The sequence below is a fragment of the Anser cygnoides genome, chromosome 6 (genome assembly GCF_040182565.1).
Source record: "Anser cygnoides isolate HZ-2024a breed goose chromosome 6, Taihu_goose_T2T_genome, whole genome shotgun sequence".
Lineage (NCBI taxonomy): Eukaryota > Metazoa > Chordata > Aves > Anseriformes > Anatidae > Anser > Anser cygnoides.
In genome coordinates this window covers 39,717,633-39,744,118 of record NC_089878.1, presented here as the reverse complement: position 1 = coordinate 39,744,118, position 26,486 = coordinate 39,717,633, and the positions used below count along the sequence as shown (strand labels likewise).

The following is a 26,486-nucleotide window of genomic DNA, read 5'->3' as shown; positions in this document are numbered from 1 at the left end:
TGCTAATTGGTACTACTAATTGTCCAATTCATTCATAAAGTACCAGGATGATATTTTAATACTCCCCTGGCACAGGGCTCCTAATGCAGAATTCAGCTTCTGTTTCTGGAATTTTAATTCTATTCTTGTTAAGGTTAATAGACAGTTTCCTACTGAGTTTAATATAATTCACATTGGATCACTACTGAGTCTATATTTATACAAAATGCCCTATTTGAATCTAATCATGTTAAAGATATCCATCTTCTTTCTTCATAGATAGACATCAAAATTCACTAAAAATTTAGCCTACAATGAATTTTCATAAAGCATTTATAGAATCGATGAAGTTTGTTTTTCAAAAGTATTTCTAAAATCTGATACCAAATCTTCCTCTGATATTCCTCTGATTTTTAAAAATAGCACCTGCTGCAAGTAACATTAAGGCCAAACAGACATGTTAAATATCATAATGCTTTTTTAATGACAACTGTACTAAATGTCACTGTGGACAAAGTTACCCATCCTCTTAAAAGGCTAATAAAATTCACTTCTGTGTTGCAAAGGTTTTTTGAAGGCATGAGTTTGTGAAAGGGCCAGAGGTGAGAAGATAGACACAGGAAACTAGCTAATATATAAACATATCTAAGACCACATGATGCCCTAATGAATTTACTAATTTAGAAGCTTTATGATGCTGGAAATTACATTTTGAATGGCAACCCATATTGAAATATAAAAATACTAATGTTTTATATAAATATATATAAAGATATAATCTATGAAAACTAAAAAGGCATAGAAAATGGCAAGATGAAAACATAAATTTCCATTGGATAAAAAAAGCAAGAATGTAAAATGTATTATCCACAAGAAAGTGATGGCAGAGGCTGCAGAAACCCCACAAGGCCAGTGAGAAGGCTGCTCTGGAAGGTGGCTTGGGGAAGGTTTCTGCACGCAGGGCAGCAGCCATCACCACAGGCCTGCCCGAATCCTTTCAGTTAACATTTTGGAGAATGCTGTGTTGGACAGGCCATGAAAACCATGCTCTCAAGTACGTCACTAAGGGACATACAGAGAAAACATCAAGCCTGCTGGCGTACCTCAGGTCCTCCGGCCTGCTCCTGACAGGAGCAAGCAGCTGTGCCGCCTCAGGGCTTCCTCTGGCAGCTGACTCCAGCCTCCACCATCAGCTCCTCTTGTTCCTCCACCACTTCTCCTCCTCACCACAGTTTTACTCTTAGATGTAATCACAAGGACGACCTGTACTCAGTGTAAACCTGAAAAACTCTTCCCCGTCTCCTCAACGAGGAACACCTCTCACCCTGACATCAGTGTAACCCACTCTCCATCGCTTCAGTGTCTCTATGGAGTTTCATCAGGGAAAAACTTCTTCCAGTTTATTTTTTTTTTCCCTCAGCCACCACCTGATGTAGAGGAACACGAAAAGGAAAGTGTGCACCCATCCTGCCAGGAGGTTTCTGATGATGTTAGATGTAACTGGAGACTTTAGATGTAACCAGAGAGCAGAGGCTGGCAGAGTACAGCAGCAGGCATGGTCAGAGGCAACTTAAGCACCTGATGCAACTGGAAGCATTTCTAGTCACTAAAATTCCTGTTAAAAACCTAAAAGCAGACATACCTAAGCTGGTATTTTGGGATTGTAAGGCAAGAATGAGGGCAACTCTCTCAGGCTGCTCCCTAATCCTTCCCAGGCTGGCTCTGACGACCTGCGCTCCCCGGGGCAGGCCGGAGGGAAGCAGCCAGCCACGTCAAAGAACATCTCCAAGTAACCGGTGAGGGAGAAGGCAGAAAGCAGGGCTCTTCAGCATACCCATCTGACGAGTGGCACACCCCTCCTGTAACCTCAAAAATCAGCCACAAATGGAAACACACAGCAACACCCCAACCCAACATCCACCGACAGCAGGGCCTCTGCATTTGCTTCAGCGAGCGGTCACCGAAGGTAGGACGAAAGGCTTCAAGCAGACACTGCTAGTTCAGCACAGCAAAGCCTTCGGGATTAGGCCAGCTCCTAACGCTCTGCCAGCTTTGGCTTCCTAAAGCAGGGTGCCCTCCTGCTATATTCAGGGCTACGAGGACACAAGTACTAATGGAAGAGCCTCAGGGACGCAGCACGTCGGGCCGCTTCAGGGCTCGAGCGGCAGCAGCAGTATTCCCACACCAGGCCCTCCTCACGTTCTGGAAGGCTCTCTCATTACAGGGGTTTGTAATTGGAAAAAATTCAAACTCGGTGGAAATCACTGCAGTATTAGCTACTGCTGACAGAGACAAAGCATTACATTAGGCGTTTCTTAGAGCAAGCCGACCATAAGAATCACGTCATAGCTCTAAGTTAACTAGCTTCTCATGCTTAGTTCGATATCCCAAAAAGATACTCAAGGGTGTGCTCAACATTTGCAATACTTAACGAAAGTTGGTGTAAAGCTACTGGGGAGGCAGTAAGAGCCTTTGCAACACAGTTCTTAATCCCAGGAAACAGGACAGGAATTTCAAGACCACCACACAAATGGCCCCCCCACCCCTTTGCACTCAAACCTTTGTTTGGCAACAGATTTTTTTATTATTATTTTTTTTTTTTTTCTATTTGCAGATCACTACAATAAAAAGCTTTGTGTCTTCCAATTCCTATTTAATGCAATATTTTATAAAACAGATTTATTCAGGCTCAAGAAGAGTGAGTGGACAAAGGCACGTAACTGGTTTATTGGCCTGGTTGGCACTTTGTTATGTAAAATGGAAGTGATCATTTTTATTTCATAAAACTTTGTATTGCTTTTACTCTGAGCAATCACAGAATCATTAGGGTTGGAAAAGCGCTCCAAGATCATCTGGTCCAACCACCCCACTACCACCAATGTCACCCACTAAACCATGTCCCGAAGCACCACGTCCAACCTTTCCTTGAGCTCCAGCACTTCCCTGGGCAAACCGTCCCAAGGCCTAAATGCAATGACAAGAAAAAACAAGGTGGGTTCCCATGCTAAAAGCTAAAGGTGCTGCTGTACTGCAAAGTGCCATACAGCAAATGAAAAAAAAAAGAAAGAGGTAAAAGCATCTCATTAAAAAGTTAAGTAATTTCCAGAAAACTGTATCAGAGAGCATCATAACTTTACTATCCCTTTGGTTTGTTGAGACAACTGAGTAGCCTTTAGGGGAAGAGGATGAAAACAAAACTAGAAAGAATTGCCCCCATGAAAACAACGCCCCCAACACTTGTGCAAACCTAGATGCATTTTTTTTTTACCCGAAGTCTGCTCTGTAAGTATTATTAGATGAGAAAAGGAAGAGACAGTAAAAACAAGCATTTAAAATTGTCAAGACAGTAAATCAACACTAGGAGTAGGTAAAAAAAAACAATTTTTTTAAAAATAAATGAAACACACAAAGATATTGAGGGATTAAAGAATAGAAAACTATTGCAACAAGAAATAAAATCCATAAAAAATCAGAAATATAACCGTACAATATAAATTCAAAACATAAAGTGCATTAGGTTCCTTGCTTCAAAAAAGTTTTTCATCAAGCCTTCATTCAATGACTGGTCGTATTAATGCCGCCATATAAAGACCAAGAAAAATGTTTCAGAGCAGGTAACAAATGAATTTTACTAGGTTCATGTTAGCCAGCTTTTCATAACAACCGAGCACGCAGAGAAAACAGATCCAAATACAGAACTTTCCGTAGCATTCAACAGACAAGTTTCCTTTGTTATTACAAGACCTTATGTAAAACTTTTGCTACCACCAAAACCCTTTCAATCCAGAGAAATTTCTACCATAAAATGGAAAGACTTGAATTGTTTAAGGCCTCCAGTCATTAACAGAAGTTAAACACTTCTAATTGCTCTGCAAGTTATCTTAATTTAGTAATTAAAAATGTCAGTGTAACAGCAGTATAGCCTTACAATTTTGTATGGATCCCAGAGCAGAGAATTACACAATGTCAGCTGGTCGAATTCAACGAATAATTTTTTTCCCTTCTTCACAGAAACCACCACATAAACTTCCCAGATCCCTCATTCTTAGCATGTTTTAACACTGTGGAATTGGCCTTACCATCAGAAGATTTCTGCCCCCTGAAGCTTTTGGTCGCCCTTCTGTACTTGCAAGCTTCCCTAATTCCAAGGTATGGCCACAGGTAGGAAGGAGCTAATGGGAGCTTCCACACGACAGAAGTCATTTCCCAGAGAGAGTACCGAGACAACCATTCAAGGAGAAAAAATTGAAATTCCTCCTGAATTAGGCTAGATTGAAATCAATGAGACAATCAGATCCCCTGGCAACTACTAATCTGGCAGACAGAAAGATTTCTGTTCAAACCAAGCGCTGAGGTACTAACATGAGCCTAAGCCTAAGGACCAAAGCCCATCTTCACCTTAATGTAAGCTTGCTTTAAATTTACAGCTGTCAGAGCATAGTCTCCACGTCTTTGGGAGCAGTGCTTGATGCCCTTGGTCTGCCAACCCTCCAGACAGGCCAGCTTCAGCTGCGTGGGCGCTGGGGGGGGGGTCATGTAGCACAGTGAGGCACCTGGTGGGCCACCGAGTTTTGCATGGAACTGGTCTGGATGCGGAGTGGATCGGGGAAGAAGCAAAGAAACAAAGAGAACCCCCACCGAAAACCCAAGCCTTCCGACCTGATGCCATTCGCGCAGCGCTCACCTCGCAGCGTGCGTCCCTCCTGCTCGGGCTGCCCCGCGGTTGTACCAACGGCAGCGGAACAGAAGGAAGTGGTGCACATGTGGGAACAGCGGCCAGCAAAGAAAACAGCTTTTTCCATAGAACCGCTGGCTTGAATGCAAGTGAAATGACGCCCCGACTTCCCTTGTAACTGAAAGTTTTCTGCTGTACAGCATCCAAAGTTTCTAGCAGCCTCATACCATTTTATATGAAGATATGTCAATGTATTCTTTGACGTCCTGAGTTAGCAGGTAGAAATAACAATATATAGCTCTTCCCTTAATTCCAGCAGCTCCAATCTTTTTGAGAATTACGTTCTTGAATGCTTCTAGCAACGTGTCTTATCCAGAAGCTTCAGTGCTAGAGAAGGTGACTCACCTCGCACTGGAGTCGAAGAGGAGATTTAGAAGGAAAGCCTGATGCACTTTCAAAGTACCAGCACAAGCACTATTAAAATTAGCATCCAGATGTGTCATTATAATTTGAAATGCCTAACCAAGCCACATTAGGGAACGTGAAACTTACCAAAATGTCAGAATGCTCTAAGTAGGTAACAGTTAGCTGTCACTAAGTGAAATAACCAAATTAGTCATTTTTAAGTACGGTTCCAAATATTCAATGCAAACCAAAACCAGCCTTCTGAATTATTTATTTTTTTGAACTATAAACATGTCCTCATGTCTCTAGCAAAATTACGAATCTTCTCATGCAGCTAGATCCTCATTAAGCAGACGAGGGCTCAGCTACAAACGCAGTGTAAATGCAAGGTAAGAATTTATCCTAAGCACACAAAACTGTAGTAAATGGAACGATTCAAGTGGGTTGCCTGCGACTGCTGTAGCTCAGACCAACTACATACGCTGTGGTAAATGCAGTTTGTACTGTGGCACGTGCAAGTATTTTAGGGAGCAGATAAAAACAAGCAGTTTAAAGTAAGCATTTTCTTTAAATCCACTTTTTGTTTGTTTTTCCAGCCTTACATACAGAAAATATGAACTCACTTGCACAGCAATACTACTATACCCTAACACTCACGTTATCATCAGGAACTGCTGTTATACCCATGTACCAGAATGTTTTATATCTGTATTTCTTTCCTCATGATATAACCAAATTGTTTTGTGGCAGAGCTAACCTGACGGCACAGAATAAACTCACCTTTCTGCTTTATCATTTTCATTCATTGACTTAGTCCAAGTACAAAATCCCACAGTAAACAGTAAATCTGTTGTAATTGTACAGTGAACGGTAGCCCGGGCATTTGGAACAGGTCTCAAAGCTGGAAACAGAAACTTTATGTAAAAGCACTAAAGAACAAGTCCTTTAAGTGGTCAGATTTCACACTGGTCTTCTAAACCCTTCTCATCTGAACCCCAGACTCTTGAAGCTTTACTAACTACAGACCATTAAGCGTGTCTGTATGAATTTTGCCGATGTGTTTGGTGGAAATGTGTTTCTGTAACATGCTTTCCAGATGCCATTTATGAGTAGAGAACACATAAAACCAATAAAAAAGAACATAAGTTTATTTTATTATCTTCTTTCAATTTTTTTTGGTGCCATCAGCAATAAAAGACCACATGGAGACTGCCACGTATGCAATTAAGTGGGACGAATCGTAGTGACAAACAGATCCAGCACACCTTCAGAGCAAAGACTTCTGCTCCAAACGCTACAGACACAGGCAGGGACTGTCACGCTGTAAGGACAGTTTGAGACACAGGAGTTCTGGCAAGCTAAGACGAAGAGAAAAACTGAAGTAGTCGTGTTTTTTAAAAATTATTATTAGTGAAGGCTGTAGAGTAGCCCTTTTTAAAAACTCAATTCATGATGAAGCTTTTTGGAACTAAAGCAAGATAATTTAACACATTATGCTACCAAGGCATCGAGGTCACACACACTGACATCAAGTTTTGCATGAATTATTTTGAATATCCTTGGCATTAAGTTATTTGACATTCATGGAATCATCTCAGGTTAAGCTGAATGGCAATACATCGCATCAGGTTGTATTTTAGTAACTCGGCACTGCAAGCTTAGCAAGCAATTCAGGATTTCAGGTATTTTGCATTATTGCACAGGCACTATTTGTACTTTTACGTACAGTAGCTGCTCTACCAAAAGAGAAGTTATTCAGTGATTTACAGGCACGGCACTTAAGCACAGTTGTCAACTTTGAAACCTATCAATTTGATTTTTTTTTTTCTTTTCTTTCTTTTTAGCTGGCTTTAGCACAAGAAGTTCTGCCAGAGATTGTTTTCAATCTGCACACATTTAAAACCAGTGCTGATTTCCTGGGACAGCTGACTTACAATTGGTGTGTTCTCTGTAACTGAGCAAGATCTACAAGAAAACCATAAAGACTTCTCGTGCTATTGGTTCATTTGCAGCTCCCCAGAGCAAGGCTTGTTTTCTTTCTCCTCCCAAAATAGAGAAAATCATACTGGTATATCTCAAATCACCAGAAAATGTAATGGGACTTCCTACAGGAGCGTCTCCTCTCTTCTATGCCCCCAATACCCCGTAAGCATAGGTACCCCAGGGTGCCACCATGGCAAAGCACAGCGATAGCTTTGGGGGATGCCAGAACAGCAGGGTTTGCTGTCTGCTTCTTGTACTGGCGAGCACAGGAGACTTGCAAGCCTCCCGAGCTGCCTAGTCCGGCAGGTCAGGGTGCTCAGAGCAGTGCTCGGGTTTGAACCTTCACGTGTAGCTCATCCTTTAAAAAGCAGAAAGCTGCTTTCAGCCACCAGAGGCTTTGGAGCAAAGTTGAAGCAAAATGAAGCATTGCTCAAATTTACGGCTGAGACCAAACGCTCCGGAGCTCCCCTGCACCATCCCCCGAACAAAAACCTAACCAAAACACTGATCTGAAGATATAGCCCACAGAAATCGGTAAGAGAAAAAGAAAGAGAAGGACAGGAACCTAAGAGAAAAGGCAGAGTATTGTACAGAGATACGCACAGATTTTGGGTATGAGGGGGACAGCTTTTTGCTCTGTCAAACCAAAGATGCCTGCTGCACAGAAGATCATCTCCGCAGGGGAATGCTGATCTGAAGATTTAACCGCAGATGTGAGACACAAGGATCCACCCGGCTCTCCCTGCCCCTTCATACAGCTCTCCTTCACCGCTCTCCCAGAGGACAGAGTATTTCCAGTCACTTTCAAATGCCTCAAACCAAACAGAAAGCTGTGGCACTGCATCGAGGTCATACTACCCGATCTTTGCACATGTGCAACCTCATATGCTCTACGCTGTTTGGCAAAGGATTTTTTTATTTTCAACTCATACATTCTCTGCAATTCCTTTTTTCCCCACTAAGTAGTTATTATAGTTTTTATAAATATATTAAAAACCTATATATATTTACAATTATATATAAACTATATTTTTATAATATAGTTACTCTAGTTTATTTGTGGTCGCTTTTGATTTAAACAGTGATGCTAAACATTTTTTTTTTTTTTTCCCCACAACAAGTGACAGAGCTGTAAAGGTGCATCCTAACAGTTACCAGGTCTCTTTCTGGAATATTGATTTTATTTCAACAGAAGCATGTCAAGCTTAAATCGTTTACCAGATGAAAAAGCACAATGAAATGAGGCCAGCAACAAGAACTCACAGCATATAATGGCAAGGTAAGGCTTTTGTGAAGTGCCTGTGCAAACACCGGATTTCTGTGCTCCTCCTTTCTCCTCCTGGACTGCCAGCCACACCTCCTTTAGCACAGGAAACAATTCTTCAAACTGTGCAAAGCAAGCTGAAAGTCTATTTCCTCCAACTCAGTAAGTCTCTTGCTCCTAGCATCAGTAATTGCCTTGCTCTAGCAGCACATACATCACGCAGAACTCGCCACGTGCCGTTTGTACCGGGCCGGTATCGCTGCAGCCCGGGGGATGCTTCCCCTACCTCTCGAACCATCCCAGGCACGACCTACGGACACCCAGGGTACCCTACTTTTAACGGGGCGAAGTTATCAGCACATTAAATGTCTAGTTTTATATTCAAAGGCTGCACAAAAGATGGAAGCAGAGGAATTGCGACATTCCCCAAGTCATTCTTGGGGCTTGCCACCAGGTAGTGCCTGTGGTATGGGCAAGAGTCACCGAAAACGTTCAGTGCTGTGAAATCTGGTAACTTCTAAACATCTGATGAACGCGAGCTTTCTCAAACCGATTTACTCGGTTTTATCTCCTGCTGGATACACGCTGGTATCTTGCAAAATGGAAACAGATTAATAAGCACGCCGATTCTGTCAATAGCCTGGCAGAACGCGGGACGTCGAGCCACCCACGCCATGGAAGCGTCTATCACAAAAGCACGAGCTGTTGATGTCCTACCATCAAATGCTAAACCCACCGCCACGCTAGTGAAACATCCAAGCAGTCCTTCCCGCAGAATGGATCCCTTCTGATGAGTCATAAGGGGGTTTGGTTTTTGGCACCAGCAGGGAGCGGAGTAAACTAACAGAGTGAATTGCCAGACGTGCAGGAGAGCTCTCCTCCCGCATCCAAAATCTCTAATGCCATTTTTGGACTTGTATGCACGAGCCACTGAAACAACAGATGAAGAGACAGTTTGATTCCTGAAAAGGACTGGCCAAAGGCCTCAAATCTTCTAGTCCTGTCAAAATATATCCAAAGACATCGTATCGGAAGCCTATCAAAAGCTGAATCTTAGCAAAAAAATAAAACCAACCTAATTAGGTAAACAGCTAGCCACACCATTCTTTATTAAGCAGTGACAGAACGTCAAAGGTAAAAAGCATACAGGCTTTAGGGTTCAACACTCCCATTTCAAAATACAACACTGCATTTGAACTACAAGTCGTGGAAATTACAGAAAAATGGGCTCAAAAATCCACGTTTTCTCTAGAAAACCTTCTCAAAAGAACCCTATTGCAAAAATCTTGAATATTCCCCCTATATACATGTTAAGATATTTTATTACAGCAATAGAGTCATGGAAATGAGTGACAGACACGTTCAATGTTCAGACACTGTTCCTTAAGGTTGCCACTGGTACACGTGCATGATACTAGACGAGTTCAGGGACAGATAAGAAAAAATTAGCTAATACGGAATCTGTAGCCTACAGCTGGCATTACAAAATATGCTGCAAAAAAAATCTGTAAGTATGTCAAACCCAAAGGAAGGACCAGGTATCTCCAATGAGACACCTATCCAGAACAGAGCCGTGAAGCACGCTTGAATACAGCACTGTACTTTGTGAGTGTAACCAGAAAGCTTTTTCGGTCCTGCCATCAATTTCCACGGAGCCAGGACCTAACTCAGACTTAAGTAATTGCTTATGAACACTGACTGTATCCTTAAATGTCTCCTTTAAAATCACCTGTTCATCATCACTAAATGATCACATTTAGTTCAATGCTAAAACATGTAGTTCAATCCTAGGTTCATGTTTTATAAATTTCTATTTAAATTTACTATCCTGCCAGTCCAGTAAGTATTTTATACTTTTTTTTTCTTCTCCTTTCAGTGAATATATCCCATTATCCTAAATATTCCATGGACTTGAACCTAGACTAGAGCTCACTCTAAGGAGCGCTCTCTCTGCACCAGGCAGCACCCACAGCCCTGCAAGCCCCCTCGCCTCCCTTCCTTTCAGTCCACCCACCGCAACGCCACCCAGCTCTGCTCCTAGGCTGAGCGGCTGAATGGTTTTAGCTCCTTACAAATTTAGTTTTGGATTTAGGATGGATTGTGGAGGAGAAAGTCAGGCCTTTCTTTCCCTCAAGTCAAAAGGGTAATCCTCCCACCCAGAAAGAATCACAGCCATGTAGGGTTCAGCTGCTCCTCCAGAGGAGCTCAGCAAAGAGAAGTCCTTCTAGGGGAATGGTAGAAAAGCACTAATTTTATATGAAAAGCAGCTGCTATTAAAGGTAATTAAACATGGAAACACTTTTCTAGGTAAAATGGTGTGAGTACTTCAATTTCTAGGCAACGAAACAAGATGGGGTAGCTTTTGATTAGGCAAGCTGCAATCCAGGGGCTGCAAAAAAGATCTGCATGCCAAAGGATGTCAGAAACCTGCCACTGCTGTCCCTTCTGGCCCTTGAATTTTTAGATTTCCCTTACACGTCCAGAAAAAAAAAAAGACCTACCTTGGGCAGGACTGGAAAGTAAATCAAGTAAATATACAGACAGAAGAGACAACCATGTCCTGTTGCAAGGCACCACTCCCGCCCTCACTCGAAGAGATGCTTTTAGGACAAGTATTTCTAGTTGGAAAGCATCGTATCATTGATTAGCCGCACTTTGCTCTTTTGCAAAAGTACTTAAGTACGACTTTGTACATTAAGCACGTGTTTGGAGAGTCTGCTTCGGGGGGGAAAGAAAAGCAAAGAGAAACGTGGCTTCTCTCCGCTCCCCTGGCGCCCCAAGCCAGCACAGGTTCGTCCCCTTCTTTCCAGCCTCCTCCAGCGGTTCAGGTGCCACTACAGAACACCTCTTTTTTCAAGTAAGTTGGAAATAACAAGGTTTTTTTGTAAAACGTGTATCATCCTAAAGCACTGACTTATTTTGGTAGTAGGAGCCTAGAAAGATCTTCCTTATGTCCTAGGCAGGGCAACAAAGCAAACACTCTACGAGACGTTATGTGCCGCCAAAATGAAGTGTAAATATCCTGCTCACATTGTAAATACAAGGCCTTTTTAAATAAATAAATATATAGGTGCACTTAGTATGGTATCCCACATATTTTTAGAGATTTGAAAAGTGATTTTCAAATTTCAGACCACAGTGACAATTTAAGAAAAATCGTGAAAATTGTCATTTTCATGCACGCACTAGTACTTTATAACAGTTCCCGCTGTAAGGAGATTAGAAAGTAGCTTTCTAAGTATGAACCAAACAGACTAAGCCAACTAAATCACAGAAAAAACATTCAGTAGCTAGGCGCCTGGTGCAGTTTTTATTCAATTGTTTCTAAAAGAAGACATTATAAAACAACCTTTTTTTTCCCCCAGAATCTCAGGTGTGCAGATACAGTATGAGGGCTCTCCACAGTCTTAATATAATTCACGACAGATCACAAAATCACCTAATAATTGGCAACATGGCATTTTTTTTTTTTAAGTAATGTCTTTTAAATTAGTGATTTGCTAACTTGCTACACTGGAAGATACGCCTCCTTGCAGGAACGTCACTCTTCTCTAGCATCTCCGATCCCCAGAATTGTTTTCTAAGGACCACAACCAATTTTAATGAATATTAACTTTATCAAGGCATGTGCATAACTTTCTGCTGATGTAACAGTTAAAGGTAAGTTTATTAAGACTTTTACACTGCAAGTGGTATTATAAAATGTTAGAACATTGAGTAAAGCAATCTACTGAGCAATCTTCCCGGCAAACAAAGCAATGTGCCAGTATCACCTACGTTAACGTCAAGACATGAAATCGTATACAATAACATCTGAAGAAAACGTGTCTTTGGTATGTATTTAATTCCATACCATCAGAACACGGTATGAACTACAAGCTACTACAGGAGCACTTCGCTGAGCACACCGCGTGCCTTCCAGCCGGAACACCTCCGTGTCACATCCCTCCAGGCTGCCACTATGCTCCTGGCAGCTGCTCATTTGCCTACAGAAGCTATGCTACAAAAGCGTCACTTTCTGCCACTCAAACTCCTAAAGTAGGGTTAAGATAATACGCAAATTAAAGTAAAAAAAAAAAAAAAAAAAAGGAAAAAAAAGATACATACCTGAGCCAATGTCTACACTGTGAACTGTATAAACTTTTAAACAAGAATTAGTAGCATAAGCAAAAGCACTGCCCTAGAATTATCTATGTGAGGTCAAATTATGTACATTATAATAAACATAATATACTTTATATACAGTTTTTCCTCTTCTGCCTTTTACTGAAGATGCACCTATGGCCAGGTTTCCCTTCCAATGTCCTTTCCTTTTGTCAAAACAGCAATTAAACAAGAATTGTTAAGTATCTACCTTTTCATAAACTTTCAAATCATACCTGGGATTCAGCAATGAACATCTACGTGTTACTTATATAAAAATAATAGCAATTTGTTTTCCAAACAACAAGCACCTGATACACATGACAGCTACTTCGGTAAATTCACGCTGAGATCCACGTCCTAAATAGTTTCTGTTCCTGTATTAAGGACTCAAATGGATCAAGTTGGTGAAAAAATAGTTTTTGTCATGGTACTTTTCCAATGGAAAGTTTAGTTTTCCTTTTGGTCCTTTTCAGCTCAAGTATTTTTCCCCCCTCTCAGAATGGTACATATTGCTTTTCGTACACTGATAAAAAAAACCAACAACAAAAATTCTAATGAATCCTCTGAAGTGATGCAATCTCAGTTTGGGAGACTAAGTTAAACTGTAAGATTTTCACCCAGCTGTTTCAGTAATTCTTATCTCATCAATAGCTTTCAGGAATGTGGTAAAAAAATATAGTGAAAAAAAATATCCTGTGTTGAATAACAATTCTGGAGCATCATCACAGGTTTTCAGAGGAAGAGCGGCTTTAGAAACTTTTCATGAGCTTAAATTTAAAAGCGTCACTAGTTTTAATTTAAAGCATTTCACTGAACTGGGATCTTTCTAGGAGAAGAGGCAAAGATGCTCGTGACATTCGCTCAGATCAGCAGCAATCAGTTGGGGTAGATGTCTCCCTTTAGCAGAAATATGCTGATAGAAGCCAGTTAAGAATCTGAAAAATGACAACACCTCGTTTAAAGATAAAACAACGAAAGCAGGAATGCATTTCAAAACTCTCGTTTCTCACTGTAGGAAAGCAGTGCCGGCTCTACTTAAGGCGCACGCTTCCCAGACCAGTAGATCAGATCTGGACAAACGCAGCTGACCCAAGCTCAACGCACCAAGTGCAAACCAGTTCCACTTCCCTTAACCATTTCCACAGATTTTCTGCCCCTAAGTCTACAAAAGATGTGAATTTAGAGTAAGGCGAAAGCAAAGCAAAACAGCAACATGGAGAGGAAAAAAAAAAGGATATGAAAAAAATTAAAAACAAACCTCCACAACCCTTCAGGCCTTCTTCACATCAAGAAAAACTGTGGTTTCCTAGGTTTCCACTAACAGTGAAATTTCAGATTTGCTACCTTTGAGCTTCTTCTTTAGAGCACTGGTTTTTCAGATAGAATTATGAAAGCAAAATCAAGGATCTGATTTTGGTTTGTTGTTACAACAGAAATGAATAATTCTGTTTATCTTAGATACTACGCTTCAAATTCATTGTTCCTTTAAATATTCTGTAAAATTAACCAGTAGTGAAAGTAGCTATATTAACTGGTATTTTAAACACCTAGCACTTGTAGGACAAAGACGACACGGCTTAAATTTCCCCACAATTTCCTGATGCATTACAGGAAAACATAAAGATTGGTATTTGTAAAACTTTCTAACACCATGGGCAGAAATAATAATTAAAACAACAACAAACAAAAATCACAAAAAACTTTCTGGAGACATCCAGGTTACTGTATGAAGCTAGCCCTTAGGCAACTAATTCAAAATGGGTGCATGTATACCTCGCTTTAATAAGAAAACGTATTAAAAAGGTGAATTTTAACAGTTTTGCTATAAAATTACTTATTTGAGAGATTTACATCAGTATCAGAAATTATTGCGTTACCTAAAAATTTAACTTTGAAGTTACTATTAAAACCACTGAGCTTAATTAAGTTAGTACCAATAAAAATGTGTGGGAATATTTACTTATGTTCAGGGTGCTCTCTGTCCCAAGTTTTCAAAATGGAAAGCCCTTGCAGTATGGGGTATTTATTTATAGTACCTGCCTCAATAAAACACCAGCCCGTATTTGATTTGAAAATTCTTTCGGAAGGCCCATCTGGAAAAGAAAGGGGGACCACTAAAAAAAAACCCACTGCTCTGGTGAAATGTGACAAACTTGGCAGAAGAGGTCAAAATAAATAATGAAATTCTGCTAAGACAAAGAATGACTTATTAAATCTATTATATTTAGAACATACATTAAAGTTCAGCTCTAAAATATACCTAAAAGTATTATATATATAATATACCTAAAAGTATATTATAGAGCAATATAAACATATGTTTTCAAAAATTCTGTAGAAGTAACTTTCAAATTAAGTAGGTTTCCCTTTATTAAATTTATGATGGCATAATTTGTTTTTATCTTGTATTACAGAAAACTTGGACTTTCACTAAAAAATATCCTTTCACATTAAAAGATGAGCGAGACACGGAGATTTGATTGTTCTCAGGAAAACATCAGGGCCTTAGAAAAGACAACTGGGCTCCCTCGTTTTAATGAGAATTCAGGAAAAGCCGGCCCTCAATCTGGACTGCAGACTGCTCTAAGAAGGAGAATGATGCAACAACACTGCTCCTTTTCTGTCTTAGACTAATCGCAGTGAAAACATGAGGAACGACACAGTTTAAGACAAACTATTTAGAGAGGCACTGGGTGAGCACCGCCAAGCCATACGTTATATACTTCAGAATAATTAAACAGATGTATAAATTCTGACGTTTGGATAGCGAGGCCTGGTTCTGCACAGCGATACATCAAGAGTCCCAGCATTATGCAGCTGAGAAAGTTCTCGAGGACTACGCGGCTTGCAGCTGGAGACGGCACATGGGACTAAACACGTCTATCATTTTATTGCACAATATAAAATTCTATCAAGCTACCAGAATTTTCCATGTACTCTTTAAAATACTCAAGAAACAGATGTACGCCTCACCCTCACTTCCCAACCTTGCACAAACAGTTCCCTATTTTATTAATGCTGGATTTCTCTAATACACTGCTGCACCCTTCGATGTGATGAACAAGAAAAAAACCCGGGGACTCGTAATGCATAATTCTGGTTTCTTTCACATGCTGAAATAAATAGCACAAATCAATAAGTGCCATCTCAGTTTATGGATGAGGAAATCCAGTGTTCATGCTAAGACCGCTATACGTGCATTAAAAACACCCATAAATTCCAAACTGTCTTCTCCTACACAACTTCAACCTTTTTGAAACATACGGTTTTTGAAACGTAAAATTTCAACGCGCAGACGCTCCGTAGCAAGGACGCAGTTTGGGAAGGCTGAGCTTTGCATCAGGGTTGTGGGTAACCTTTGCAGCAGGAGGCAGGCTTTGCTCCTCCACGGCACTTCGGTCCCATTGAAACAGCTACAGGACAGCAGCGGAGCATGGCAGAACGCACGGCCTCCAACACCTACCTGCAGACATGGCCTGCGAAACAGGGGCGTAAGTCCAGAGCCTGAACGGAACTGAAATCTGGGAAGGTAAGGGAAATTTGGGAACACTGCTACTGTGCAAGGATGGATAATGAAATAGAAACTAGCTGGTATTGGAAATTACTTGGATGAGCGAGAAAGAAAATGAAGACAAGATGGACATATACGACAGAGACAGGACAAGAGACACACAAGGAGTGAAAAGTGTAAAAATGGCTCGGTAGGAAACCAGAATTGGAAACCAAAAGGAATGGAGAAAAGAAAGAGGAAAAGAAAGAGGGATGCAAAAGGAGGATGCCAAGGCCCACTATCCTTTCAGTTCCTACACTTCTGATGAAAAATCACTGTTTCTGCTCTCTCCTCAGGGAAAGAATCTTCACGGACTGTGAGAACCCCATTCCTGGAGCCACTGTAAAGAGTACAAAAACCCCAGCAGCCCACCAGAAGAGTCGGAAAGGAAAGCTCCTAGACGTAAAAACGTTTCTGCAACATGTTGTGGGTGTCACAGGCTGGGTTTTGTCAGAGTCGTAGAGAAAACCTGTTGTTAGAAAGTACGGTAACAAACAAAGGCAAGTTCCTCATTGTAGCCTCATAGCCAGGTTTGAAAATTGTTCGGTACAGATCTGGAACCACACTGAACAATTAAAAATACGAAACAGCCGCACACTGATGAAATGCCATCTATTTAATGCACGGATTCCCTTTTATAGGGAAAAATAACATGTTATCATGTAAATAAAGGCTGCATGATAATGTGTAAGGTACAAGTGGGTGAAGCAAGGTCACCAAGGTTTTGAAGCATTAGCCTGCAAGCACAGTAATGCGTATTAAACATGGAGAGACCCTACATTTAAAAATAGATCAAATGGAATAGAAACAGTGTCTGCACGTACCTGAGCAGCTGTGAACAGGTTAGTACTGGCAGGCAAAGAGAGCGCAAAATAAAAGCTAAGAAGCTTAGAATGAGAGCTAATTGTTTTTTTGCATGTTTTTATTTTTATTTTTTTTTTGATTTCGTAGAAGCTTTCTGAGGTTTATCCACACGTACGTATTAAAACTTCAGGGAAATAACTAGTAAAACATTAACCTTCCAGACATGCTTCCCCCGTCCCAGTTTTTCACAGGCAAAAACCATTTCTTATTAACTCAAATGCGAACGTGGATAATCGTTCCGCTGTATCTTTACCAAATGTCACAGTTCCCCAGTTTACAACAACTGAAATCCTACTAAAAGGCTATTCTTGAAGGAAACAGCAGCAACAAAACACAAAATTTAACTTCAGCATGGCAGAGGTATAAATGACCTCTCTCAGCTCAGCGCTGTTTATCTTGTAAATGAACAGGGTCTTCCATTCTGGGGTTAAAAGAAAAAAAAAGAAAAGAGAACTGCCTTCATTTCTTTCTTAATTTGAGCCTTGCTTTAACAAACAGCCACTGTTTGTTTCCTTATTTTAGGTCATGTCATTCAGTTATGCATGCCACACTTTTTAACTCTTTCCCATCTGCTGTTCTCTTCCAGCATCATCTGGGAGCTGGGAAAACCTAGGGCGAGGCAAAACCTGGTGGAAGCAGGGCTGCCTCAGCCCAGGTACCACCTCCGGTGTCCGCAGCACGTAGTGACTTACGTGAGTCACGCTGCTTCAGTGCCTTGCAGTTAAACGTGGGCTGAAAAACCACCCGTTAAGGGAAGAAAAAAACAAACAAAAGAAACAAAAAGGGGGGTGGTTCATACGAAACCTCCGACTTATGTAAGACGACACTCTACAGGAAGTAAAGCACAAATACATTGCACACGCTACGTAAACGGGGGACTTTGTTTCTGTAACAGGGAAGTGAGAGGCGTCTCTGCCCCTGGGTGTCCCAGCCCTGAACCTCTGTCAGCCAGGTCCGAGCTTACCGCGCAGTTCCAAGCGTTCCCTATTCATACTGCTTGAAAAATCGGCAGTAAAGATCTGCAGAGCATAGATCTTTCACAGCAGACCGTGGCTGCCCAGACATGCATAAAGGAAGAAAATTAGTTCTGAATACCACACAAACTTTGCACCAAGTAGCTCCGTTTTTACAGTACGGCATCACACGGTGTCGCGCTGCAGGTGAAGAGAGTATCACTGGTGCCACAGCATCCTAACAGCACGAAGTTTTATTCTTCAGATAAATAGCCAGTGAAAGCCATTCAAAGTTCAGACTTTGAGAACTAAGTAAGGAGAACTAAGTTGGTGAACTTATCCCGTCCTCCTATTCAAGAGGATTTCACACACTTCATTTTGAAAGTCTAAGATGAAGTTGCTGCATTCATGAGTTCAAAAATGAAGCTGTACCCTCATTTTGGACTTGTCTACTAAAACAAAAAAAGGCAAATATGTAAATTTCAAGTGAATTAAAGTGCCCCATTAGGAGTTCAATTATATTCTGAAATTACATCTTAATTGGTTTGCTCATAGCTGAGCTGTACAGCTAACCAAAAATCTACTACCATATAATCATCACTAAATTTCAGATATTGCCACACATTAAATTAACAGCAGATAATGACTGGGAAAATTAGCTCTATTTCCATAACAGAAATATTCTTCCCACATTACCTGACGTGTCGTATATAGTTGGTTTCATAACAAATAGACAAAATAATAGATGGGGAACTCTTCTGAGTAGCTGACATCTCTTTTGGTGATTAAAAGTCCACATACTCAAAATGCCCAGTCCAAGTACAGTGGGCATCAGATTCACGTCTCTAATTAACTAATATCTAAAAAGAAGTTGTATCTCTAAAATCCCACAGAAAACTTTAACAGATTGACCACCGTTTTACTGCGTGCCTTGCTGGCTTTTTCACCCTGCTTAACTCTTTTTTTGAGAGGTAATCCCCACCCTGAAATACTCTTCAGATTTTGACATATAAGGTATTCCTGGCCACGATCAGTATCACACACGGATATTGCAAATCATCTGTGGTACAAAAAAGGCTCTTGCTGAAGAAAGAATAAGGAATAACTTTAATAATATTAAATGCACAAAAAGCAAGCTAAGGATTCACATTCTTGTAACTGAAAAAACATGAGCACCTTTCATATAGCTTATTTTTCACATTAGCAGGATAAATAAACTCACTAGAAAAAAACTTTAAACTTTTGGAAGCGAAGCCAGGCTCCTGTATGCCAGCTGCTGTTAATTTATCTTATTTTTGAGTACAACAAGTATATAACTTATTACTCGCATACAAATACAAAATACAGATGTTTTACTTACCTTTGCTGTCTGAAGGACACAGATTTCAAGGATCTTGTCTGTAAATGATATATTCTTCAATATTTATACCTCCAATGACCACCATCGTCAACAAGGATCTGAAGGAAAACGCCACAAAACAGCACATAAGCCAGGGTAGTTGCAACTAGCCTTAGATTTTTAGAATCTATTCATTGAGAAGGCACAAGCTACAATAGCGTACTGTATACAACGCGTGACTTTATTAGGTGCTGCTAAAAACAACCAGCGTGATGGCCATTCCGTGGGAAGGCGTTTATCTACTTGAGGCGTATCGCAATTAACCCACGTTATTATATTTAAGGTTAAATACATGAAACTTTGGGAATTCACTGTTTTCACAAGAAAGTAATGACGCCAGTAATCACTCCATGAGTTAAAGATTACAAAAGAGAAATTCCGCTGCAACACGAGACCAAGTTTGGTACCCGCTGCAAGTCAACACTCCCAGGCCCAGCGCACACAACCTTAAGCCCCGACTGTATCTGTGGAACCACCGCGTGCTGCGACACTGCTGAAATCTTTCAGTCTTCATTTAGCAACAGATGCCATTAACTAGAAGGCTAATCAAGTCAAAAAGCTTTTGCCTTGTAAATAATTTTATCCTCTCCTGAGCGGCTTCCATTTGGTTCTCCTTTCTCGGGTTGCGGAGGAATCCCACGCTGGTCAAGGGCAAAGGAGAAACTTAGGCTGACTTCAGCCAAGGTAGGACCAGAGCAACAACAAAACTCAACACAGGCAACTCATTCATCTTGATTTTATTTTTTAACACAATTGATCTGTTTACTCGTTTCTTTCTTTGCAAGCCTGGACCATCCAAGTGTCAGCAGCCAGGACACGCGGGGAAGGTGATCAGATCACTTAGCGCTCTCCATGGACCATCCAGGCTGCTAGAGCCAAAGTAGTCAAATGCCTCAAATACCAAAAAGACTAAAGTTTGCCTTTCGCAATGGATAAATAATTTCATCTCAGCTTCACGGTAATACTTTATCTGAAATGACCGTGTTTGTTTCTTCTGACGTAAATCAACCCCCCAACGCCCATCAGCTCTGAACAAACACCTTTCAGATTGACTTCCTCAAAACAAGTTACCAAATACTTAAACTGGCACTCTCTCTCCTTTTTCTATTGCTCCAAAAATTTTAAATATATATAAATATATATTAGAAAAATAACCATCAGATCTGTCCCTGAAATAAGTCGTATAGGCCACCAGGATTACGCTAGCTCTTTTTTTCTAATGAAGAATATGAAAAAGAAATTGGATGTATGCTGCGCCTTGATGCTTGCCAAGCTCCGAGCTGACGGATTGCTCTGGGGGAAGGTTCCAGATAGAAAATCACCTTCTCAGGGTATTAAAAAGTGGCCGCGTGGGAACTGAAAGCGACCCTGCTCCAGCACACTGCCACCAGGCTTTCAGCTACCACCTACCATAGGGTCGAGGGGCAGGAGAGGAATGGAAAAAAGCGTTTCCAAGAACCTAAGGCTAGCAAAGGGCCCCCAGGGGCAGCGAAGGAGGTTGTCGAAGCAGGCTGTGCGACAGCCCTGGGGACAGCCTGCTCCTGACGCTCGCTGTGGGCTCCACAGAACTGCTCCGTGGCCACGACATTAGGGAAGGTGACAGGACAGCAAACCCCAACCAACGCCATCGGTGGCTTCTACCTCAGTAGGTCTGCGTGCTGTGCAGGCGCGACATAGGCCTGGCTTCAGCTGTACTTGCCTTGTTTCATACACCAAACCAACACAGTCAGAGGGCTGGAGTGGTGTGGAAGCCAAAATGGAATCCATCAAGAGCTCAGTTTACCAGGCTCCGAATGGAAGATGCTGCTCAGTGGTTCGGGAGCAGAAAGCCTACCTTCCGCCAGTCGGGTCTGGGGACGCAAGCTGCGCTGAGGACTGGAGGAAAAAACATGCTTTAAAGAGAGAAAACACACCGCGGAGCAACTGCAGGGAAACAAATGCAACCTCTCATTGCGCCACTTTAAACAATCATTTTTCAAAGCGGTTCAGAATCCGTGAGTTGTTTTCCCTAAAAGGGACTTTGCACATCTAATACGGTGTTGAGGCTTTCTATCAATTGCCCATTAAACTCAGCCTCCAATTTTCTTAAGTTGAATCATATCCAAAGCTCCAGAGAATTTTTAAAGGCCACTGAAAAGATTTTGCCTGGCGAGTAGCTCATTCTCGCTTTGCTGTTTGTATTGATGGATGCTCCTTTTTCCTTTTTCTTGTTGGCGCTGAACTGCACAACCGAAATCCAGACCCTTGAACTCCACTCCCATTGCAGATGTTATTCCTGCTCTGATTTAATCGTCTTTCTCTCCTACAAAGCTGCAATAATTGTGAAGATATCATTAATTTTGTTCTAATAACCTCACAGCCTTCTGGAAGGAGTTGGAACGTTGCATTAAAGGGAAAAAGTTTCTTCTGTGTTGAAGCATGTTTCAGGGGAAGCTTGTAAACCTCCTGGGGCCTGCTCATTTTACTGCACAGTACCAAACACTGAGTTATTTTTTCCTCCATATGATTTTATCATCATCTTAGCAGCCAGGAGGAGTCAATATAATCTCATCTCCCATTATGTGAATTTACCAATGAAATTAAAATATTGTTTCTTCTTAACAGCACGTTATCTTATTTACAAGATCCGATTCACGTATGTCATTTGACACTGACACAAAGGAGACACCGTTACGCGGCACTGGAAATAAAGGGACGCTCATAAACAAGACTCAAAGCAGGCATTTTCCATCTTAAGGAAATTCTACATTATCTTTTCCTTAAGTTCTCTAGCACCTTGCTTTGAATGTTGTTCCTCTAAATATCCCGGAGTATGAAGATTTGGTTCCACACGACTCTGCACACTAGTCTGGTGCCAACCCACAAAACATATGTCTCTGCTCAAATGCAAGAAGCTGTTTTGATTTTTTTTTTTTTTAAATTTTCTTCCTGGACCGGAGACAAAGCATTTTATTTAGATACAACTCAACATTTACATTCTTCTGAGACACAAAACTTTCTAAATCCCTGAATATATTTTGTTAACTTATTCCCAAATAGCAACTTCAAAGAAGCTAAACCATCTGAACACATCATAATAAACAAAGCAAATGCTCATCAATCACTGGGAAATATAATAAATCGGGTTTAGATATTTTTTATGTTTGTGGGTGCTATTAAGTCTTAAAACCCTCAGATTTATTTTTAACCTAAGCATTTTATTGCACAGCTATGTGAAAACATCAATATGTTTTTCTAACGTCGTTAGCTTTCCATTTGTTCCCACCGTAAATAGTTCCTGTACGCTATTTCTGTATTATTTGGGATAAGGTACATTTTCCGCTATAAATATTGTTGAGGCAGAATAAAGTATTGTTCAAACATTTTACAAAGTAACTCAAACTCCGAGCGTTATAGGAGTAGACCACCCTGATCCCTCGACTGGGTTTTGGCCCCATCCAGAGCTCCGAGGAGGAAATCTTGCTGCTCTTGGCCCCGTGCTAACCGTCCGCATCCACCCCGCTCCGGGAGTTTGCCTTTAATTAGAGTATCACAAAAGCAAACAAAAGACACTGTAACCTCAGGAATTAAATATTTGCATTTGCTTCAGCAAATTAGCTTCTTGAAAGAGCCAAATTCTGCACCGGCATAAATCAAAAGTAACTTTGATGAAGTTACATGCGTTACTTTAAATTACACGGACTGAAAAACACGCTTGAGCTTCATACAGATGTTTAGGCACTAAAAGAAACCCATTAGCTAGAACAGGTGCAGAATTTCATACCACTTGCTTTTAGATAAGGGAATGAGCGCAAGAGGCACTGCTACACGAACGCTCCAAAGGCTTGCGGTCTCCATCAGTCACTTGCCCTGGGGAGGTACGTTGTTGGTAGTTGTAAGAAAAAACCTGCGCTATTACAAAGATTATTTCACCCCAAGATAAACGTACATAGAAAACGTTAGAAACTGCTATGTATAATATCCTTATAATGTTTAATATCCTGTATAATATCCTTATAGTCGTATGCAGGTTAACTAAAAGTCTATTTTTTTTTGTCACTTTTTTCAAGTAACAAATTTAAGGACTAGTAGATTTGAAATGCACGGAACAGATCTTCGTTTTCCAGCTTTCCATTTTTTATTTTTTTTTCCCAAGACACACACATACGTGTACTGGGAAACCCACTTGATACACGCAGTGGAACAGGAAGACAGAAGCAGCACGAGCAGCGCACAAAGCACAAACCCAGAACACGGTTACAACCTCTTGGTTCAGAAGCCACAGGATGACTGAATTCAGTTACAAAGGCATGCCATTGGAAAACAATTAGAGAAAAAGCATCAAATTTATTGTTTCACAACGATGCAGAAAAGGCAGCTTCAGTGTTTTTTTAAATTAATAGATTAAAGCAAGAAATAAATAAATGAGCCTGTCTTGTCTTGGCTTTGTCAGAGTGCAGCAAGCACTAGTGAGATCACCTAACTGATGACCGTTCCAATACTCTCTCAAGAATGAGCGTCGTCCTGCTTTTAACCATTATTTACCATTTTATGGACACCAATATAACAGAACTTCCTGATCAGCGTTAGGAAAAAAAAAACGTTTTAAGTGAAAGTTCAAGAGCCTCCCGAATCCCCCCGCCAGCACGCTGCAGGAGGGAGCACAGGTAAATCCTCCACTGAGACCGCCTGACGTGCAGCCATGCCCTGGAGGACAGCAAGACCTCAGGCTGTGCGTCTCTGGAAACTATAAAAGTACTTGAGCCTGTTTAGAGCACTGGATAAACTAAAGAGAAAAAAAAACAAAACCCTGTAAAAAGCCCTGAAAGTTTTGAATCGATTTGCTTTGTGTCTCAGCGGCCTCTGAACGGGGCCGCCCTACCAATGCCTGTCCCATGGGCAGCGATGGGAAGATGTAATCGAAATTGCGGTGCTTCGTCAGGTAGGAAGGAAGGGGAGAGGCTGAGAGACCAGAGCACAGAAAACCAGGCAGAAAAGCCCTGCTAGGTGACGGACGCTCACTCTCATCCAGTCCCAAACCATAAGGGCTCTGGGCCTCAGCTCGCACGCAGTGCTGCAATTCATTAGCTTACAGACTTCGAACATCCAAAAACATACACACATAAAATCATGAGAACCAGGGCTATGAACATCCAAAAACATCTACAAAGTCACGAGAACCAGGGCTCTGGTCTTGCAGGCCACCTCTGAAGGAGCCTAACGTTTTCACATTGCTCGTGCAATTGTATCAAATCCTGCTTTTAAGAAGCGCGGAAAAAAAAAAAAACATTAGCCTTTGGCCTGAATTGCGTACTTGAACAGAATTCCCAAAGGCTGACGAACGCTAAGTAACACACGTCCCAAGGAGCACAGCACCGCGAGCGAACGGGACCGAGCCCCGTCGGTGTCTGGTGCTGGTGTGCAGGAAGGCTGCAGCTGCAGAACTGTGCAAGGCTTACATCTACTGTGATACTGGGGGGGGGAATATCAGAGCTAAAATATATATATTTTAAAATGGAACTAAATGGAAATGAACCCAGCACCAGACCTTTTCAAAGTGGAGCTTAAGGTCAGCTTTTCACTAGGGGCTTGTTGCCTTGCAGCTGCCCTCACCCATGGCTCCGGTGGGCTCGGGCTCTCCCTTCGTGCCAGCCCTGGCTCTCAGCAATTGTTTTTTCGTTTTTTCAAGCTCTGAAAATGAGTAGGGTTTATTAAATATACAGTGTATTTGTAATTAAGCAACCATTGTTGAAGTAATGAGATCCATGAGATCTATTCACATTTCACCCAAGTACTCTTTTGTAGCCTGGCTTATTAAAATATCAGCTGAGAGATCAGTCACACAAACCTCACCTTTCACTGCTCAAATCTGTCGAGGCCTTATCTACAACCTCACAAAAAACTGTTTTTGACCATTTAAAAATTTCCAAACACAAGAGAAAACACTTTGCATCTACATTGCCATTCATCCAAGCATCTAGTGTATCTTAAAATACACTCTCAAATGTAATTTATTTCCCAAGTCACGTGAAGATGGCAGAATTCTTACTTTACTAACCCAAAACTGCAGCGGAGTGATTTAGTGACTCCTCAAGTTCCTGGTACGTTGGTGATATAGATGGAAAAAAAAACAAACAAAATTTCTGTCAACTGTAATCTTGTCGTTATAACACTGTGAAGATGGTTCAAAGTCTTCCGAAAATGTGAAACCACATAAATCACAAAAAGTGAATGAAAGGAATAGAAATACTATCTAGATTTTATTTTTGGATTGAAGATAGAAAACAGAAAATTATTTTTTGTAACTGTGCAAGCATTACTGTGCTTTACCGAGCAATGTTCTTCCTCTTCTGTTTAGATGGCTCCACAAATATTCACCTCCGATTCGTGGCAGTTGATAGCCCTCTAACAGCCTTTTATAGCTCCAGGGCAGCCTATGCCTCTAACAAATCTGTAGAGAACTGATGTTACAGTAATAATTTTTCTAAACATAGAACTAAAGGCTGAAGGAAGTCTATTACAGAATCGTAGATACAAACCTTTGGTTTTTGAAAGGCTATTTCCTATCGGTACTTACATTTACAACTTACAAAGGTGTTACGAGTGGACTGAAGTTCTATTTTTGGGTGACGTTAAGAAAACTATGCACTGACATTAACTATTATAAAATAATTAGTGTTCTTGTGCTTTCAGACACTGTATACCAGAAATCATGCCACTGAACCAAAACTGAAAGGATACTCCACAGCACATAAAACCCTGACATCTTTTCAGGGACTACCTTTGAAAACAGAAAAAAATGGCAGTGTCGAGCCTCAATTGTTTGAAGAAAGATTCTTCTCCAAAATTAAATTAGAAACATTTAGGAGAGACACAAAATGCTAGAAATTTAAGAATGTATGAATCTGTGGTGATCGCAGCAGAAGAAAAGCAAATCCATCTCTCTTCAGATATGCCTCTCGTTTTATTTTCTGTCTTCTTTGAAGAACAGAAAAGGCAATCAAATGCAACAGAAAAATTGTATTAATTGGCTGATATTGCAAGGGTTTCCATTCAACAGTATCTTTCCATTCATTTAGCTGAAGCTTAATTACTCAGTGCAAACTGCAAAGCTTTATACCATGTTTCAGAAACCAAGAGGCAGAGTGCTACTGCTTTGTAGAAAACTGGGTACCAAAGGAGGAAGGCTGCAGGGATATCACTAGAGCACCAATAACGCACCCGATAGCACCAACAACATGCAGTATTCTGGATAGCAACAGCCCTCTTTAACCTCTAGCCAGACTCTC

The 26,486-nt window shown here is 41.0% G+C and overlaps 1 protein-coding gene across 9 annotated transcripts in view; it reads right to left on the bottom strand.

Moving 5' to 3' along the window:
- The window catches only part of MBD5 (methyl-CpG binding domain protein 5), a 136,379-nt gene that overhangs the window by 69,098 nt on the left and 40,795 nt on the right, over nucleotides 1–26,486 (bottom strand). For all 9 annotated transcript variants that reach the window (XM_066999608.1, XM_066999612.1, XM_066999613.1 and 6 more), the window contains exon 2: nucleotides 19,180–19,277. The gene's annotated coding sequence lies outside the window, so the exon portion shown is untranslated. The remainder of the gene's footprint in view (nucleotides 1–19,179; nucleotides 19,278–26,486) is intronic.